We start from the raw sequence: 20,761 nt of genomic DNA, 5'->3' as shown, positions 1-20,761 counted from the left end.
TTCAAGTCCATTTGTTACTAACTTATTAATGGGAAAATAGGACCTCCCTCCCTGCAAGGGGTTAAGTCTCAGCACTATGAAGCTATCAGCAGCCACCAGGCACAAGTTCAATCCCTGGCCAGGGAGGTGGCCCAAATGGCGCAGCAGTCTTCTTGTCTCGCCCGCTGCTCCCCTCAGCAGTGTATTTCAGTAGATCCACCTGTTCTGTTCCCCACTCTCTCTGGTGAATCCTCTCATCCCCTTGCAACTCTGGCCTACCCTCCAGCTCTTGTATGCATAAATAAATAAATCTTAAAAAAATAATGGGAAAATACATAGAAAAAAACATAAGTGATAAGTTCTTCAACACTGGGATGTCTTTCTGGATATGCCTGTAACAGCAAGAGAAACAAAAGCATAAGTAAACAAATGGATCTACATCAAACTAAAAAACTGATAGTAAAAGAAACACTGTTAAAATGGAAAGGCAGCCTGCTGACTGGGAGAAGGTATTTGCAAACATCTATCAGACAAGGGGTTAATATCCCAAACATTACTTACAATAGCCACGCGAAGAGCTCATAAAACCTAACAGCAAACAACCCAGTTAAAAAATGCACATTTTAAACAATAGACATTTCTCCATAGAAGACATGGAGATAACCAACAGCACACAAAAACCTAGTCTTCCTTGATTATCATTAGAGAGATGCAAGTCCCAGCCATGTGTGATTTCACCTCACATATATGAAAATAACAGTTAATAAAAAGACAAGAAAGAACAAGTGTTGATGAGGATGTACAGAAAAGGGTACCCTCTTTACAGTCTAATTGTGAGAATATAAATTGGTGTAGCCATTATTAAAACAGTATGGAGGTTTCTCAAAATATTAAAAAATAGAAATACTGTATGATCCAGTTATTCCACTTTCAGGTATTTATCTGAAGAATAGAAAACATTTATTTAAAGAGATGTGCACCCCATGTTCATTGTACCATTACTTAAAATAGCCAAGAGCTGGAAGAAACCTAAGTGGCCATTGGCAGATGAGTGGGTAAAGAACGTGGTGTATATATATGGTGTGTGCACAATGGGATACTTTTCAGTTATTAAAAAAAAAAGATGAAATCCTCCCCTTTGCAGCCACATAGATGGAACTAGAAGAAATGATGGATGCTAAGCAAATAATTCAGGTAAGAAAAGACAAATACTTTATGACTTCACTCGTGTATAGTAGATAAAGAAACAAAGCAAACAAACGAAATAAACAAAAACTTTCAGACTCCAAGAACAAAATAGTGGTTACCGGAAGGGAAGGGGAAAGGGATGGGGAAATCTGGTAAAAGGGACCAACTCTATAGATGGATGGATAGAAACTGGAATGTTATTGGTTAACATAATACAGTACATATAGCTGTTGGTTTAAAAGGCTGTATATCTAAAAAATATTACCCCCCCACCCCCCGCCGGCACTACTGTCTTGCTTTGGACCCCAAGGGTCCCAACCCTATGATCCAGTGCTGTGGGCCCTGTCTGGGGTATTGTGCCATCCTGAATGCACAGACTGGACTTCAGAGAGCTGTCAGTCTCCTGTCCAGAGAGAGCTGACAACCCCAACCTCCAACTCCCTGCCTTGAAACTGGCTGCCCACTCATCTGAGCTCCCAGTGACTGCGTGGCTTGTTGAGGTGAGGAACTACATCTTTTATCTTTATATACAGATGCCTAGTGCCCAGTAAATATACAATAGATATTTGTTGAATGAATGAATGAGATTTATTGACTTTTTTGGCATTGGATGATTCCAGACCCTAGTGATCTCAAATCCATCATCATATTCTGCGCAAACTGATTGAGTATCGACCCCTTGCCATTGCTTCAAGTATTACAAAAAGCTCTTTTGAAAATATCTGTGTGCTGCTGTAAAACATAACTGATTCCACAAGTCACACATAAATATGTCTCATTATTTTATAATCATCCTTCACAAGTGACTAAGAAAATTTGAAATGATTGAGTTGCAGTCACTTGAACACATGCGTCAAGAATTATAATTTTGTTTGTTAGTGTAAAACTAATAGTTTCAGTGGAAAATGTTGGAAGGAAACAGTCTGGTGTGGAGATGATTTGCAAATAGCGTTTGATTTCATTTCTGCAAAACTTTACCTGATTTGTTCCTATGTCCTAATCTTCCAATTCTACTTCTCAGTGAAATTCTACCTGTGTCCTCTGAGACACTCATCATTGACATAAACCTGCTGCGCATATAAGGCTCTGTGATTTATTCAGTACCATACAAGTTTATTGAATACTCACGACTCACATTGTGACATTATTGAGAGAAGGTCACCAAGTCAGGGTATTTGTATACAATATATTTTTTTCATTTCTTCCTCTTTCATGTTTTAATTTAACAAATACTGTAAAGTTTTCTCATAAGTTAATAAGACACAGTTCTAAATTCAATGGGAGCAAGAAAAAAGATCAATATATTTCTGATTTCAGAGAAATTATAATTTAGCTAGGGCGAAAAGTTACACAGGTGTAACATGTTTAGCACAACACAAAGGTTTGATAGCAAGATGAACCAATAATGTAAGAAAACTTCTGTGATTAAGTCCCATCCTCTCCTTCCCTTCCTGCCTTGTGGCATTTGCCCTCACAGCAAGCTGGGTGGTGCTAGAAAGACATTCCAGGCACAGGCTGTGTTTGAAAGTTGGGTAGGTTGTTAGATTCAGTTGCTTCACCTGAATCTACTATGTAGGCCATACAAACTTCAAGACTAATGAAACAGACTACCTCTCTTTAGAGAATGGCAAATGGGATAGGAAGCAAAAAGTGTTTGTAGGATAAAGAATGAAGAACAAGAAAGAAAAATAGAAAGTATCTGATTGGCTGACCTAAGAAATCAAGGGGTTCAGATACCTAATGTGCATAAATGCCAAAGATATGTCCCCAGACTTGGAAATGAAAAGGACTTTAATGCAAAATGGCTCAGCAGGAAGCAGGACACCTAGAATTCAGATTGCCTCCCTGAATGGCCTGGGGAATGGGCTTATATCACATTTTGGTGATCTAGTTTGGAAGAGCGATAGAATTGAATTTCTTTGGCTGGGGAGTGCACTTGGGGCACAGGAATGTGGGTTTGGCAGGAGGTCATTGGGTGAAGGTACTAGAACAGAGAATGCTGAAGATCCTTGGTGATGGTGGGCTCAGAGCCTTCTCATGCGTGGATGCCTTGTGGGCAAGTGCTAGACCAAGATTTTCTTTATCCAGGTCTTCTTTATCTTAAGAGGCATGATCTTTATCTTAAGAGAGCAAATTAATCCTGGTAGTGTAATAAAAAGAGGTCATATATTACCTGATTTGGCTGGCCAGGCTGAAAAATAAAGAACCACCAAAGACAAAATACCAATAAGAATTGGTTAAAAGCTAAGTTCTGGGCAGAAAGAATGTAGAGCTAGTTTCAGGGTGGGTTTGACTTTTGGGGGCTGGTTTTAGGGCCACATGATCACCTTTTTTGGGAGTTAGAAAGCCCAGAGTTGGCTTGGTGTTTGGGGTTGACTAACTAGATACACTGGCTTGCTAATTAAGTGGAACATTGACAGACACTGAAATAGTTCCTTCTTAGGCCTAGAAATTTATTTCAACAGTGGTGATGACAATTTCCTGCAACCTTCATAATTGTGCCCTGTAGGTGGCCCCTGCTTGTCTTCAAGTTCAGACATATTATGGGGACCTCCTGTAGAAGATGGTGGGCTTCATAGTTTCTAGGTGAGATAATACTTGGCATTTGTGTCTTTTTTTAAGCAGCATGATAATAAGCCTTTTTTCTCAAAGTGTGGTTCCCTAGACCATCTCAGAATTGCCCTACATAGGAGCTTTTGTTTGTAATACAGACCCTAGGTCTTTCCTTATCTTCATTCTAAGGGATCCCCTGGGTAATCCTTAGGGATGTTAAACAGAATCCTCAAGTAATTCTTGTGCAGAGCAAAGTTCAAGAAACAGAGCTACAGAATGGTGGTTCTCAACCTTGGCTATACATTGGAATCAACTGGTGTACTATTTTCACTTTTGTGATTCCTGGGTTGCACTCGCAGATACTCTGGTTTTATTGGTCTTGGCTAGGAGCCAAATAGGAGACTATTTCAAACCTTAGGATTTTCTGATGTATTTGAGAACGAAAAAACTCCCTCTAACCCTGAGCACCAGGAGCTGAACTACCATGGCCTCCTCGACCAAATGCTCTACATGACTTTGCTGGTTTTGCTGATTCTAGCATTTGCTATTAGCATGACTTTACTTCTTCCAGACTTTCTCACCCAGACAAATGACTTATTCATTAGGGCAACTTACAGAGAGACCCAATCAAATCTTTAATAAAATAGCATCTGCAGACAATTTGTGTCCTAAGATTCTTTGCATCCTGCAAGGCAAAACCCTTGCCTTGTACTTTCCATCAATTCTGGGCTATTATTTCACAAACGTTACCTGATCCTAATCTCCAATTTCAAAGACACTCCTTAATAAAATTTCCAATTCTTACTATATCCTCACCTTGCCTTCTCCACTCTGAGATACTGTTGAAATACTGCCTGGTGTTGCTTACCCTTAAAGCAATAAACTCAGCTTTGTCTTATCAACAGGTTGTATTGATGATATTTGGTAGCTGAAAATAAAAATTGACACAGCTAAGGTTGAGAACCGCAGATAAGCAGAGGGAATGTTGAAGGTGATGTCAGATGATCTATTTTTTTTTTTTTTTTAGTTCCTTTGCTTTTGAGCTAAGTGACATTGATTAAGTTTAGTAAATCTCTCAGATCTTTTGTTTCTTTGGTAAGAACAGAATTCTCGATACTTCCCCTGTGCCTTGGGATCATTATTAAGTTCAAGGACAATAATAACTATCAAAGTGCAAGCTGGAAAATTCTTCCTAAATATAAGGTAATGTATATAAACTAACAATAATGTCCGTTTACTGAGCATCTGCTACAGAGTCATAAAATAAGTGACTCTTGGGTCATGCTGTCCTTTCTGTTCCTAAAGCAGATATTGCTAGTCAAGTACAGTACTCAATCCTGCAGTAAACCTGATGACCTTGGGATTCTTCTTCACACTGCACTCTAATTGCCATTCACAATTGATAAAGGTTGGCATTCTCGTTAAAACCTGTTTATTATCGTGGCCAACTACCTACCAGGTGTCATGCCAGGTGCTTTATTAAGCTTCCTTTATTTAATCTTCATAAGAACCTAGCATGGTACACTTTACTGTCTCCATTTTCTAGATAAGGATTGTGAGGCTCAGAAAAGTTAACTAAGATGAATTTAGTGAGTAGCTGAGGTTCCTTTTGAACCCAGGTTTTTCTCTCTATTGAGCATGTTTTATTTATGCAATGGACATTTATTATGTACATAAAGGCTAAGCTCCCATAGTTATAAACTATGCTCAGATGGTTATGTTCTTACCTGTGAGGTTGTTGATTTTAATGTTTGTCTGGAGAAACCAGGAGAGACTGTGTTAGAAGACAAACTCCCTGGTTAAGCAAGAAAAGCAAATGGAGATACTGGCCACTGGCTCCTACTATGCTTAACAGTGAGACCTCCCCAGTTTCCATGACTGCAAGCTGATGTCCTTGCTCGAGAGGCTTCTTCCTTCCACCTGCCTTGCTAACCTAAAGGACATGGTTATGTTGGAGAAAATGAGCCTCTGCCCTGAAAGATCCAAGATAACCTTGAAGGGAATAAATGAATGTGCATATTGATGGAGCAATTTGAGTACATATTGATTCTTGGTAGCTGGTGCCTGGATTCTTAGCTCTTATAATAAGTGGTAAGGGTTACTTATAAATAAGGCTACAGAATACTTTTTTTCAAAATCCAATAAACCCTTGGGGGATATTTTTATTTTTGTTTATAAGTACCCTATTGAAGAAGAATGCTGTGTATCCTATAGCTTAGTGGTTATTGATTTACAGGCATGATTAACAGAGTTCAAAACCTATGGGTGGCTATAGAGACAATCTTGAACAGAGAGCAAACATGATTCCCTAGTGGGAGGTTGATAATGCAAAGAGGAATTTTCTTAATGGAGGTGCCTGTTGGAAAGGAAACATGGTTTTTTGGGTTTTTCTTTTTTTGGAAGGGGATGCAGTTTTGGAAGTTTCTACTTCACTGTGAACTGCATCAAGTGCAAATGTCAGGGGCCAGGATGCATATGGTGGGCTCTGGGTTCAGTTTCTATTTTTTACTCAGTCACCCACCATTGTTAAGTTACTTTCATTTATTTAATGTCTAATTCTCTCAAAACAGCCTTCCAAGGCCTTCCTTCTTTTTCCTATCCCTGTCTTGTCTTCAGGGAGACAGAAAATTAAAAATCATATTTTGGCTGTGTGTGAGAACAGAAAGAGACTTAAGAGTTCATTTGGTGAACTCTAGGGGAATGGACACCTAATACAATCGCAACTGGACCACACATTCATCTTTTCATCCATCTGTCTATCCAATATACATTTCCTGTGTACTGGACACTGTGTTTATGTCTAGAGATACATAGATAAAGAAAACACAAGCTCCTGGCTCAGGGGACTATAGTCTTGCAGGGAACAAAGGAGAATAGCTGGGCAAAGGTGGGCATCTTCATCATCTAAGTTTAATCTTTAAAAAATGGATTAGTTTGCATATTCTCAGGTAGAGAAGCCTATACTCTCTTGTTTTATTTTTTTATTATTATTTTTTTTTTTAAATAGAGGCATGTTTTATTTATTTGGTTGGTTGGTTTTTGTTTATACAAGCACTGGGTACAGTCAGAAGCGCGGGGTGAGGGGGGGTGGGAGAATTCACCAGAGCCAGAGCAGGGAGCAGAGCAGGCAGAAGGACCGAAGTACACAGCTGAGGGGAGCAGCAGGCGGCAGGAGAGGTCTGCGCGCCATGTGGGACCCGCCTCCGGTGGCCGGGGAGCAGCCGGGGATCGAACCAGCGCCGCAGAGGCCGCGGGCAGCTTCGCAACCCAGCGCTCAACCGCTGCGCCACCGGGGAGGCCCTACTCTCTTGTTTTAAATTGGAAAAGTAATAATGTGTCCTCACCCCATCCACAACCTGCAACCAATTTCTCCAGGAATCCCTCAAATCACCTGTAAGCACCTATGTGACTATCCACTAAAGATTTCTGGTGTAATTTTAAGCTTTAAACATCTTAAGCACCAATCATCTAATTTTATTTAGCACTTCATGAACTCCTTATGGTTTTGTGCAGTATACAATGATCCTGAGGAGTATTGGCTGTGAGTCAAGTCTTATTTTCATTGCAAAGGGCAGACACTCAATGCATCCCCTCTGTGCCCTTGGTCTATTGTACACTGCATTTCTCTAGATTAAAGGTTTTCATGTTGTATCCATTGATGTTTTCCAGAATCAACAGCACTTTCTAAATTTTTCCGCATTTTCTCATGTGTGGAAAAAAATCAGTATGCACAATAGATGGGGAGGTGTGCATGACCAAGCTTGGGCCCTTTGTACAATTACCTCTCATAATACATTTTATCCCTGCTACTATTTGGAATTTTCCAGGTCTCTTACATTTATCTGCTTATTTTGGATGTATCTTTGGAGACATTTCACTTAAGATTGTGGAGTATGTAAGAGCACTAGTGTACAACACACAACAATGGAAGCTCTCCATAAGGTCCTTTGGAACAGCAGCTGGCTTGTGAGAGTAGGGCACTCTGACCCCTTGTGCCTGCATCTGCATACAACCTAAACATGCAGATTTATTCTGATGGATTTTGGATTTTTTTTTTAAAGACTTATTTATTTATTTATTTATACAAACACTGGGTACAGTCAGAAGCGCGGGAGGGTGAGAGGATTCACCAGAGCCAGAGCAGGGAGCAGAGCAGGCAGAAGGACCGAAGTACACTGCTGAGGGGAGCAGTGGGTGAGACAGGAGAGGTCTGCGCGCCATGTGGGACCTTCGCCAGTGGCTGGGGATCGAACCGGCGCTGCAGAGGCTGTGGGCAGCTTTGCAGCCCAGCGCTCTACTGCTGTGCCACCAGGGGAGGCCTGGATTTTGGATTTCTATAGAGACTATTGCATGAACACCTTTGCAAGTCATTACAGCACACATTCATATGACCAGTCTTTAAATAATAGGGGAAACACCCATAATTTCAAGAGAGATGGGTATAGGGTAACATGATCACACAGAAAAGCGTGCTCTTCCTGCAAAGTGTGTAAAGGCTGCCTGGAAGGGACTCAGGACCAGGGAGAAGCTGTAGGATGATAGTTCAGCAGACAAGCCAGGTAGAGAGGAAGGTAGAGGACATTTTAGGACACTGGAAAGGCAGAGAGGCAAAAAACAAAATGAAACCATTGTATCTGTTCAGTGGACTGGAAATATTTTCTTATTGCTAAATTACAAGGGACCAGGAAGACGAGACTAGAGAGAGAGGCATCAGCCTGAATGGTAAGCAATTGTTTGGATTTCCTCGGGAAGATATGTACTGTGTTAGCATTACATTTGAAGTTTAGAAAAATACTCTAGAAACACAACAGAAACAGGATCTGAGGACACAGACCTGTAGCCGAGATGACAAGGACATGAATAAATACAATTACTGTGAAAGTAATAAAGAGTTTGGGATGGGATGGGATGGGAGAGGCCTGAGAGGCAGGATTGACAGGAGTCAGTCATCTCTGTGATAGTGAAGGAAGCTTTTTGTTATCTCAGTGTTGTTGGTTGGGACATTAAGATCAGGGGGTGTGTCTTTTTCATGACTATCCTCCAAATCTCACACAATTCCTGGCAGACATTTGATGCGTGCACAGCAAATGGATTCCGTTTCTTAGCTAACACACCATCAGTGAGGTGCTGGGGGAATGAGTCGAGTAATGAATCAGTGAGGGAGTTAATAATTTAAATCCTGTACATTTAAAAAAATCAAATGACTGCTTTCTTGGTAGTGTCTGCTGGTCCCCCATAGCATTTGTCTTCTCTTTTTAATTTCTACCCTTATCCCCGTCCCATGGAGAGCCAAGGTCTCACTTGGAATACTGGATTATCCTAATCGATCCTATAGCTTCTGTTCTCTTGCCTAAAGTCCCAAAGCTAGACCTCTCTTAGCAAGGGGACCTCTGGTTTTCAGGGCAGGATTTTCTTGACCTCAGCTGAGCCTCAAACACTTGACTTTTTCTATCATTTCTCTCTTCTTGATGGAAATAATGATCCACATTCATCCACCTAACACAGATGTTGGACAGATTGATTAGTTAATGTGCAAAAATTGCTTTGAGGATGAAAAGTGCCCATTATTATTATTATTATGCTGTCTAAGAGAAATCCTTTGCCTTTTAAAGGGAAGCGCAGAATGGTCACTGATATTTCATTCGAGTGCTTTGTATCCCACAGGTGGAATATTTATTTACCAATAAAGAAAATTATCTCTACATAGAATAGCGTCTTCTAGCTTACTCATCTGTTTTCAGACGATGTGACCAAGTCACCATTATGGAATGTAATTGAAGGAACTTGGTGAAGGTCAAAGTCTGGGCCTGTGACAGCCACTAACCCAGAGGCTCTCGTGATAAAACACAGCTTTGTCTTTTATCAGCCGTGTGTCACTTCAAATACTACTGACATCAACCTATATCATATGTAGGCTACCAGCAGTGTAGTATAATTGTCTCTTCTCCTAGAATACTTAGGACGTGTGACCTTTCTCTTGGGCTAGAGGTGGTTTCTTAGGAGCATCTTTTTCTCCTGTTTGTTTCTATACTGTGATTATTTTTAGGTCCTCACATCAAAAAGTTGGGCATTAAATAACAGCCTCAAACAACAGCAAAAAGTGAACATTTTTTCCCTTTTTTTTTTTTTTTTTAGCTTGAGACTTGATATAAAGTCATGGAACATTGTAAGAAAAGTTTAAATTACCTTTAAACGGGGGGGGGGAGACCTCTTAGTTTGAAGTGTGTGATGTAGAATTGATGCTGGCGGCTTGATATTACAGCTTGATTTGCTGCTAGTTTTCTTCAGAAACTTGGGCTTTTAGCATGATTTATGCTTAAACTTTTAGAGTAAAATTTATGAACTGCATTAAGTGCTAAGAAAGAAGCATAAAAATCAGTAATTTGAGAGTCTGGAGCGGGGGAATGCTGTGTACAAATAAGCTAAATGGAAATAATAGGTTAATAGATAAGTCGGAGAAAAGCAAATGGCTTTCTGACATCAAGGAACCAGAGCTTTGGAAAATTCTTTAATTATCATCTAGGTGGCTAGATGGGATAGTGCTGCTAAAGATGTATGAAATCAAGAGTGTCATTTAAAAATGGAGCAAGTTTGGCCAGGGAAATTGTGAAATGTACAGAAGAGTGATTGTACCAGAAAAGAAAATCAGAAAAGGCACATCTTAGGACTTTGTCCAGCAGGTGGCAGAAGTGAGATTCCAAGATCAGGTGTGTGGGTGCCCAGCCAGGCTGTCTTGTAACCCTGCCGGGTAGCTGTTGATGTATTTTTGCCTGAATGGGTATAGCTGAGTGGACCTCTTCCTGAGATGATGAATGTCCTGCATGTGGCTGGAATAGTCCTGGGTGGCTGGCCATTGTGCACATTTATTCTTGCAGTATGTGCAGCAAGAACAAATGTGCGAGAGTCCTCTTACTCACACTGTTCCATTTCTCAAGATACCTCTGCTAGCCACGCGGTCTTCTGGCCATATTGATGTACTTTTCCTGCCAGTTCTTCTCTTTACTGGAGAGCAGTTGCTCTGAACACTCTAACCTCTACTCTCTTTGCTTTCCAAAAATGCTAACAGAATGAGCAGGGGATAGGGTGTGAGTGCTGAGCTTTGAGTGATACCTACCCTGTTCCACCACCCTGTGTGATCAAGACCATTTCCTCTTTTGATTAATGAAAATAAAGCTCAGAGAGAGAATAAGACCCTTGCCTACAGTAGGTTTGGACTAACCATGTCCTTTTTCCTTCCCTATTTCTGGTTGCTCTTAGCCTTTTTTTTTTTTTTTTACCAATTCCTATAGCATTTAGATTCCTGGGCATCGCAGACATCCATGACCTCAGGAAAAGATTGTTACAGGAACTGTACAGGGGTCCCAGAGCATAGACAACTTGATGATTCAGGGCAGGGGGAAGCCCTTTCTCCAGTTCTCCCAGGCTAGACTTTCTGGGTTGGTGAATTAGTCTGGGTTCTCCAGATAGACTGAACCAGTAGGAGATGATACATAGGCAGAAAGACAGACAGACAGACAGACAGACAAAAGACAGCTATGGAAGCTGAGAAGTTTCATGCTTTACTGTCTGCAAGCTGAAGGCCCAGGCCAGTGGTATAGTTCTAGTCTCTGAAGCCTCAGGGAATACAGAGCATGTTGCCCAGTGACTATATAGTGATGCAAACAAACAGATGAACTAAATAAAACAAAAATAAACTGTTGAAAGATATGACTAATCTGTGGTCACGAGAAAGAAAGAGGGTAAATTGGGGAAAAAAATTGGACCTTTAGTGGTGAGTTTCATGTCGTATATAAACATGTCAGCACTCATTGATGAACAGCTGGAAATTATCTGTTATAATACAATACTCAAATAAAATAACATAAACCCCAACCAGGTGGGAAAGGGAGGTTTCAGTGGATCTGCCAGGGGGCAGAGGTAATGATCAAGACAACCTGCCAGCCTGCCATGCTGTGACATCACATAATCCCCCCTCTCTCCATAGGTATCTAGGTGGAGAAACAGGAGGACTTGTAATGGACTCACATCACATTTCTGCCCTCTGGTGGAATGGGAGCTCATTACAGAAATTAGTGTAAATTAGGGATATTAAAAAGTTCCTGTTTAATGTTTGTGGACTGGAATATGTACGCCAGGAAGTATCCAACCCAGAGTTTTCTGCCTCTAAACACTGCTTATTTCTCTGCACCAAAAGGAAGCAGCATTGTCAGATCCAACATAATCAGAAGCAATGCTATCTCCGAATTATCTGGTTATTTAATATATATATATTTAAAGATTTATTTATTTATACAAGCACTGGGTACAGTCAGAAGTGCGGGAGGGTGAGAGAATTCTCCAGAGCCAGAGGGGAGAGCAGAACAGGCAGACTGACGAAGTACACTGCTGAGGGGAGCAGCGGGCGGCAGGAGAGGTCTGTGCGCCATGTGGGACCCTCGCCGGTGCCGGGGATTGAACTGGTGCTGCAGAGGCTGCGGGCAGCTTCGCAACCCAATGCTCAACTGCTGCGCCACCAGGGGAGGCCCTACTTAATATTACTTTTTAAATATTGCACAATTCAAATCAAGGTTCATCTTCTCCACCTCATTTCCATTCAATGTAATGAGATTTTACTCAGTTATATCATTAAGGCCAATTACGAGGGATCTCTCTTCAAATCTTTTCAGTGTTTTATCAAAGAGATGCTATCTATAAGTAAAAGCTATTTTTTTTTCCATAATGACATAAATGACTTTAAGATAACACACCTTTCCCAGTCAGCTCACACATCAGGCCTTCTTGCGTTTGAATGACTCATCTATTGAAGTGAATGCTCACACTTCGGTATCACTCAGTTGCTCTCCCATCCTCAGCATCACATCCACGAAAAAGAAAGAGTTCAAAGGTTATCTATGTCAAGGTTTTCTTGCTTTATGCCCCTTCACCCCATGGTTGCTGATGCAACATAACCAAAATTTCTCCAGGTTTTTAGGAAGTTTCATGACTTCCTAAATGGTCATATGGGATTACTGGTGGCCCAAATGGTATCTGTTGGTCCTCTGCTGTGGTTTTGCAACCTCCGAATAAGGGAAATGAAGCCTTCTTGGTCCTAGTTGAGTTGCCCTGTGGGGGCCCAGCTGTCCTCTGCTCTACTGTTGACCCAGCAGTGAGAGCATATTCTCAATGGATCATCATGCTCACTAAACCTCAGCCTTCTCAGCAGTTAGTCTGATCAACATTGTTGGCTTTGGTCTTGAATTACTAACCATGTGCATAAAAAGGGAAGCTGAAAATGGACCTAGAATTTGCATACATCTATGCATGAGACACTGATGCTCCCCAGAATTCAGTCAGGAGAAGAGCAGCATTAACGTGCCTAGTTGACCAGTATGTTCATGCAATAGATACAGAATTCCTCTAGAGGGCACTCCCAGCTTCTCCATGAATCAAGAGCTCCTGAAAACTCAGTTTCACGGAAAATGCGCAGAATCTGCATGGGCGCCAAATAGGATTTCTATAAATAGATGAATGTGGATATGCAGATTTTTTCCATTGGCAACTAATACTTTGTCTTTTTCAGATCAGCACTGGTGAAAGTCATGTGGGAAGTAAAATATGGAGGATTTCCTTTCGTTTCTTTCGTGAATGACTAGTGAACCCTCACCTCTAGGGGAGTTTGCTGTAGTTCACTGCTGTGTTATATTTATACTTACCAAGAGAGGGAGGGAAATTAAAAGATTCAACTGCTTAACTCTTCAGCAGTTGAGCTGTCGGCCCTGGGGACACTCTGGGAACTTCATGTTCTGGCAGAGTCTGTGGAAATCCTCACATGGCCATTTGACCTCTTGCTAGGTCACCTGAGGAAATCAGCTTTGGTTAGTTTAGATGGCCCATAATTGACTTGTTAGTTGTTGAAGCACATTCTGGGTACACATTTCTCCGTGTTTTGAAAGGCGTGTGTTTTAGTTGGATCAGAACTGTGTAGAGGGAAGTCAGTCACTGCTTGGGTGGGTGGATGGACCGGAATATCATTTCCCAAGGTCTGCTCTGTGTCTGAGCCCCCTCAATGATGGGGTGCCTGCAGGGCCCCTCTGTTCCCTCCTCCTCTCCCTCAAGACTAGGGTCAGGGAGAGGGTTGAATTGTTGCTCTGTGGTGTAATTTGCAAGGCAAGTACTGGTCTGGATGATGTTAAAGGTTCTTTTCAACCCTTCCTTCTATGACTCCATGAATTAAGAGATTTGGAAACGAGGAGGTCATAAACACAAGTCAGTGTGATTCAACACAGTAAATGTTGCAACTGTTTTCCCTACCACTACTCAAGTCTCTCTCCAAGCCATTCTCCAGAACAATCCTTTAAAAGCATATAGTGATCAGGGCTTCTTTTTCCCTGCCTAAAATTCCTCAGTGGCTTCACATGGTGTTTGAAAAAGTTCAGACTCCTAGTACACACAATTTACAAGGCTCTTCATCATGCCTTTGACGCCTTTCCTGCATGATGAACACTTCTCCAGTCTACTGTCCTTTCTTTCACTTCCAGGCCCAGATTGTCCCTTCCACTGGAGTGGCAGGTGGGGTCACACAAACTTAAGAGAACAAGGTGGGACCTGCTATGTTGCATTGAGGACCTGCCTTCTGGACCCACAGACACAGAACAGCTGGCACACTGCAGCAGGGACTGGCAGCAACTATGAGGGCATTGCTTGCCATCTTGAGGATAAGTAACTATCTCTTGATCATTGAATCAAGTGAGGAGACTGAATTCAACACAAAGGGCCTTTTTAAATGAGAAGAGATTGAATCGCCTTTAATATGCAAGTTTGTTTCTTTCCTACAATCAACAGGAATAGGGTTCCAGGTCATGATATGAACAGTTGTAGTGGCCAATATAGATGCAGATTGTTGTATGTGAGTCGCTGCAGAAATTGCACCCTTAACCACAGTGTTTGGTCCACTGCAGCCATGGCCTCCCAACCCCCATTATTTAAATATACATAATGAGAGCTGCCAGGAGTGTGTACTTTAACATACTGGTTCCATCCATATTGTTGAACAAATACTATATGCTGGTTGTAGGAGCATGAAACAAGACAGGTATGGTCCTAAGTAACTGGTTAATCTTCCTAATAGAAGGAGGAGCTGGTCATTTTTCTGTCCCAGTGAAGCTTTGTCATTGTTGTTTATTGTACTCTGGGGCCACTTGAAGTTATTTTCTGCCCACACTATATAAAAAGTTGACACAGTTTATGTTTTGGGCAATGTGGGAGGCACTGAGTCAAAAATCCAATTTCTGTTTCGTTCCCTTTCTGCAAAGTTTCCAACAGTTACTATTTTCTGAACCATCCCAACATGTATTTGTTGATAGATCATCTTTTTCCCAGCAAATATTTATTCTGCTCCAGTTTATAGATATTCTGTTAGTGCTTAGAAACAGATAGATGAGGCCCTTTCCTCCTTCAAGTTGTGACTGTTTGTTGGGGGACGTGAATAAATCGATAGACACTGGCCTGGGAATGTGGCTAAGTGCCTGGCTTGTGCCGGGGAAGGAAGGCAGCACTGCCATTTGTGTTGTCCAGGATGTGGGCCGCACAAGGGTTTCTGGCCAGGGTGGCAGGAACCCAGGCCACAGGCCCTGGTGCAGACTGCACATTTGCAAGGAAGGGTGGTGGTTTTATCCTTACGTTGTGCCATTTGCTCAGCAAGTACTCCATCCATTGAACTGTATCCATCCAAAGGAGGCAGCGCCTTCTAGTATGCACAAAGGTGCTGTAAACTCTCTCAAGCAGTCATGAGAGAAAGGGGATGTTTGAACAGAATTGAAAAGATTGGATAGAAATTGGCCACAAGACAGACATAAAGGAGGGTTTTGTAGGCAGAGGGCACAGTGGGGGCAGGCATCCTGGGGAGGGAAAAGAGGGTGTATTGGGAGCAGCAAACAGTTTGTAAAAGAGACTGCTCAGGAGAATTCCAGGGTTTTCAGCCACAAGGATGGTCAGAGGCCACTTGGGATGGGTGAGCTGGGGAGTCTTTGGAGGATTTATGTATTGCCTCCAAATCAATGTATTCAGTGTGGGTTAATTCTTCCTCTCTAGTTAGCCCACCGCTCAGCTTCACAATTTCTCTGACCTCATTTTCTTCCCTGCCATACCACATGCTTTGGGATTTAGCTATAGTGTGCCTTGTTCATGCTCTATCCATTTCCTGTGAAATCTCCCTCTCCCTTGATCTCCCACCAGATGTAAAGCTTTGTATCAGCAAGAACTGCGCCTTCTACTCCTACAAAAATGTCTTTGAACAGCATTTCAAACAGTATGGTATACATGCCATCTGTGCCAAGTGAAGTAATTTTAAATAGACGCTAGCAGTTATTTTTCTTTTAAAATATGTATAGTATAAGTTTTGCCACTGTGTTTATTTTAATGTATAATAAAAGAACAGTTATTATTTAGGCACACCTAATCTGTGGTTTCATTGATGTGTCTATCTAGGATGAGGCTACAATAAGGTTTAAGTTAAAAAATTAGTTGATTTAGAGAAAAAGACACTGTGAGGGCCTGTCGTGGGGAGTCTCAGCTAAACCCACCCTTCTAGCCATCTGCCAAGGTGCCAGACATGACTGGGCTATCTTGTACCCGCCAGGCCAGCTCGCCCACCAGTATATACCAGTGAGTCATCTCCAACCAAACCCTGCCTGTGTTTGCAACCCACAAAATTGCAACCTATAATAAAATGGTGGTGGTTTTAAGCCATTTTACATTTTGGAGTGGTTTGTTATATAGCAGAGGTAGCTGTGACAATTTTATCTGTGCTTCCATAGTATTCTCCTTTGTCCCCAATGTAGCTTATAGCTCTGTAGCTTTACTTTCTAAAATCTACCTGTCTGTCCTGGTAGAAATATAAGGCCAGGAGTGACATTTGGCTGGAAACTATCTACCTAATTTCTAGCAGCAGTTTTATAAAAGAAATTATGAGCTTAATCATTTTTTAAAAATTTTGGATGAGTTGAATTAAATGGAATATAGAAAAGCTGATTACAGGTAGAGTGCCCATATATTTGTGTTTGCCTAAGACCTACTGACCCAATGTAATCATTATAAAGACTTGCTTTCAAATTTAAGGACAGTTTATGAGTACCCTAATTAGAAGGGTCTTTGGGGTCAGGGAATGGTCCTGAACTGTACTCATAAGATTTATTAGCGTTTGGATTTGACTCAGGTTAGATAAGAATGTTGAATTTTTAGATGAGAAACTTTGAAGAGTGACTATTATTACCCCGTCACCATTATATTTTGATTATGTGCTCTATAATTAGATGTTGAAAATGCTAATGTATATTAATACTTGATTGATTTGATTACTCCTCCTAATTATACTTTGATCACTTTTGATAAATATATTGATTCATATTTTATTTACTTCACAGTATTCTTTGTATAACTATGCTTTGATAATATCTGATTACATCTTAATATTTGATTGCTGTGAGTAGCTCTAGTTTTAACCATTGGGAAGTTGGATCACATTAGCTATGAATACCTGACTAGTGTGATTATGAACATAGATTTGTAGTAAGATAGCTATCTGGGTTTGCTATTCACCACCACTTACCACTGTGTAGTATTTGGTAGTCCACTTAACCTCTGGCCTTTCGATTCCACATCTGTAAAATGGAGATAATAATAAAAGTTACTCAAAAGGTGCCAGATAGATTACGGCCCTGGCTGTGCCCTAATTCACATTCCAGATAATTCTATGTGTAGGTGATAATCCCTATTCCAACCCAATATCTCTGTGTGAGCTGGTATTTAAAACTTTTTTGTTGTTGATGTTGTTTTAGGAAGGGGTTCAGGGAGAAGGGAGGGGTGGGTTTTGGGTAGGGTGCTGGTGAGGGAGAGGAGAGAGAGGCAATGAATGCAGGACAGCGTGTCAAGGACTCCATCCTCCCTTTATGCCAAGGGACAGGTGTGCATTGTAAAGAAGGCCTGCAAAGAGGCAGTGGGGATGGCAGTCCATGCCTGTTGGGGAGGATGTCTTTTCTACTTCACTCAGTCACCAGGTGAGAGAACCTTGTACCCACTGGTTTGAGAGCCCATAGGAAGAGAGACAGAAAAAGAGAGAGCGAGTAAGAGAGAGTAAATAAATAAATAGCTGAAGGGCCTGCATGTGTGAAGGACTTTGTGAGATTCTAGGCACAGAAACAGCTAATTAGGGCCCAGGAGGAGCACCTCCCCTTTCCATGCCACAGCCTTCTGCCCTGGATCCCAGGGTTGCCAGGGAGGAGGATGGTGCCTGGCAGATCCACATTCTCATCAAGCTCAGAGATGTCAGTATGATGTATATTGGAGGCGGGGGACACAAGTGTGTGTGTGTGTGTGGCGGGGATATGCCCTTTACTTGCTATGATGATGATAAGCTCTGAGTATCCTCCTAAATATTTTCCATACACTGTCACTTTTAATAGGCACTGCAACCTTGTAGCAACAACCACTATATTTTTATTATCTCTGCTTCACAGATGGGAAAGAGATGGGAAAGAGAGGCCACAGGGATGAATTTACTTTCCCCAGTGTCACAGAGAATAACTGGCAGAGCCAGGATTTGAATCTAGATTGTTAGGTGCCAGAGCCACGCCTCTTAGTCATTACCTGAGGTTGCCTCGTCATCACAGATACTGGCATGGGTCCTGAGCACAGGTGAGCACCCCATCTTTGGAGTTTGGGTGGAAGCTCAGATCCTACATGAGCCCTGTGATCTAAAATGCACTGAAATGGGAGCATCTGTGCTAATGTGATCTCATCTCTCTCTCAGCCTGGGGTTGCTGGGTTTTGGGATATAAAATACATTTGCCCCAACCTCGCCCATGCTTAGAACTCTATAGAGTTAGTGTTAGCATTCTGGATGATTGGCTTAGCAATCCTTTCTTCAGTCATGTTTTTGGAGAGGAAAACATGGGAACTCTCAAGCAAACTAGTGCTCCCTTTGGCCTTCCGTTAAGCCTGCCCTCTCCTCTGACTTGACCTGAGGTCCACAGGGCACCCGGACGAGACCTGGGATGGGTAATGGCCCGCTGGCATTAGGCCATCAGACGAGGCAGTCTGCCGGGGTCACTGGCCGCTTTCCAGAAGATTTAGAGGTCCTGGGAACATGCAAAGCAATGACCAGACACAGTCCATATGCAGGGAGCACCAGGGGGACCACCCTGACGCTTAGAGGACACGTTGACAGACTCCCATATAAATCACCACAGTTAGCAAGCACCTTCTCTTCCTTCCTTCAGAGAAAATGTAGCATATCCTTGACATTGAGATGTTGTCATTCATTTTCATCATTCTATTTGATAGTTTTTTGAGTATACATAGCATTATTTTTACTATGCTTGGGATTTTCAAAATTAAACGTTACATTTCTCCTTTATATATAATGTTAACACATTTTTGTCATGCGTGGATTAAAAAAAATCCTTGAGGAAAATATGGTAAAATACTAACAAGTCTGTGGGTGATGTGATTATGGGTCATTTTAATTTTTTCTATCCTCAGTGAGCCTGTTCTGTAATAGCAAAGGAATGGGTGTTTGCTTATTTGTATATGGGGGTGCTTCTTTGGGTTTGTTTTTTCTTAGATTAGTTGTCTCTTTCAGTATATTCTTTCCATTTTATTCTATCTAATGCTGACAACTTTTATTTTGAGTAGTCAAGATATTTTTTGTTTACACTTGATTTTACTCCCTGAAATTCCTCCATGACAGATCTGTTCAGCTCAGCGGGCGGTAGATTAGTGGACCTAAGAACAAGCCAGCCAACTTCTCATCTGAGAGTGAATGGGGAAGAGCTCTGGGTTGGAGAGGGAAGGGTGAGTTCTGGTTCCAGTAAACATGGAGTGCTTGGTCCCCTGGTGTTGCCTCCACCCTTTCCATGACTTACCTTTAGTGACTCTTAGGTGCCTTGTGGAAGTCAATGAGAAAATAGGGCAAGATTAGCTGACAGTTGACCTTGTTAGCCTATAATTGCCTGAGGATACTAGTCATTCAAACTGAATATGAGGGGCTCTTCCTACTGCTGAGTCAAGGAAGAAAACTCAAGCATTGGCAGTCGGGCAGGGTTTCCTGGAATTAGTATTCATGGCACTATTTTTAAGCATGGATGGGGTCGGGAGGAAAGAGGACAGTGTAGGGTTATGGGCAAAGATGTCAAAATGGAAACAAGTCCATCTTGGGTGGATGATGGATAGGAGACAAAAATGCAAAACCACGAAGAGGAAGCCTGAAATGTCCCCCGCTGGTGGACAGCACAAGTCTTGGGGATGCATCTTCTCCTTCAGGGGGCCCTACAGTAGCCACCCCATAGCAATCTCCATATATTCTGTGACAGTTAACTAACAAATTCAGTGTTGTTTTTTTTAATTTAGCTGTAAGTTTAAAGTAAATATTGATATTTTCTAAGATATAAAACCAGTCACTCATCACAATGCATTCTAACAGAACCAAACAGTTTGGTGCCCTAGATTTACAGAGGTTTCCCCTAATTGGATAAAAAGATGAGGTCTGTACTTTTTCATTTGCCTGATTAATTACTGCTCTGAAACCCTTGAAAACAGACATGGTCTGTAAGTGGTATCTGCTGTTTAATCAAGGACAGATGTTCTTAGAAACCTTTTAAATCAGCCTAGAGAGTTTAGCGAAGTGAATCATTGAGCTGTATGTGAAAAGCAATTTTTACTCATGTTCAAGTGACGGTCACTGTCATTGTGGTTTGTCCTAAATCTGGCAGCATCAAGAAACAGCATCAAGATAATGACACTTAAGGGTATCACCCTCCGCAGGGGTCTGGGCTAAAAACCCAGCACTCACATGCAACATTTTCCTACCTGTGCTACCCTCCTTGGTCCCTGGTGGGTCCAAGTTCTATTGACAAGTTCATTACCCAATATTCCTCCGACTATTTCCTTTAGTCTATTCCTACCACCACTGCCTAAGTTAAAGCAACTATATCACCTGGGCCTGATATTTGCCTCAGATGACTGAAAAAAGACTTTAATGAAGAGACAATTTCAGGGTGTGGTCAGA

Source organism: Talpa europaea (genome assembly GCF_964194135.1).
Source record: "Talpa europaea genome assembly, chromosome: 5".
NCBI classification, from domain to species: domain Eukaryota; kingdom Metazoa; phylum Chordata; class Mammalia; order Eulipotyphla; family Talpidae; genus Talpa; species Talpa europaea.
The sequence above is the reverse complement of the archived record's forward strand: the minus strand, read 5'-3'. Positions refer to the sequence as shown.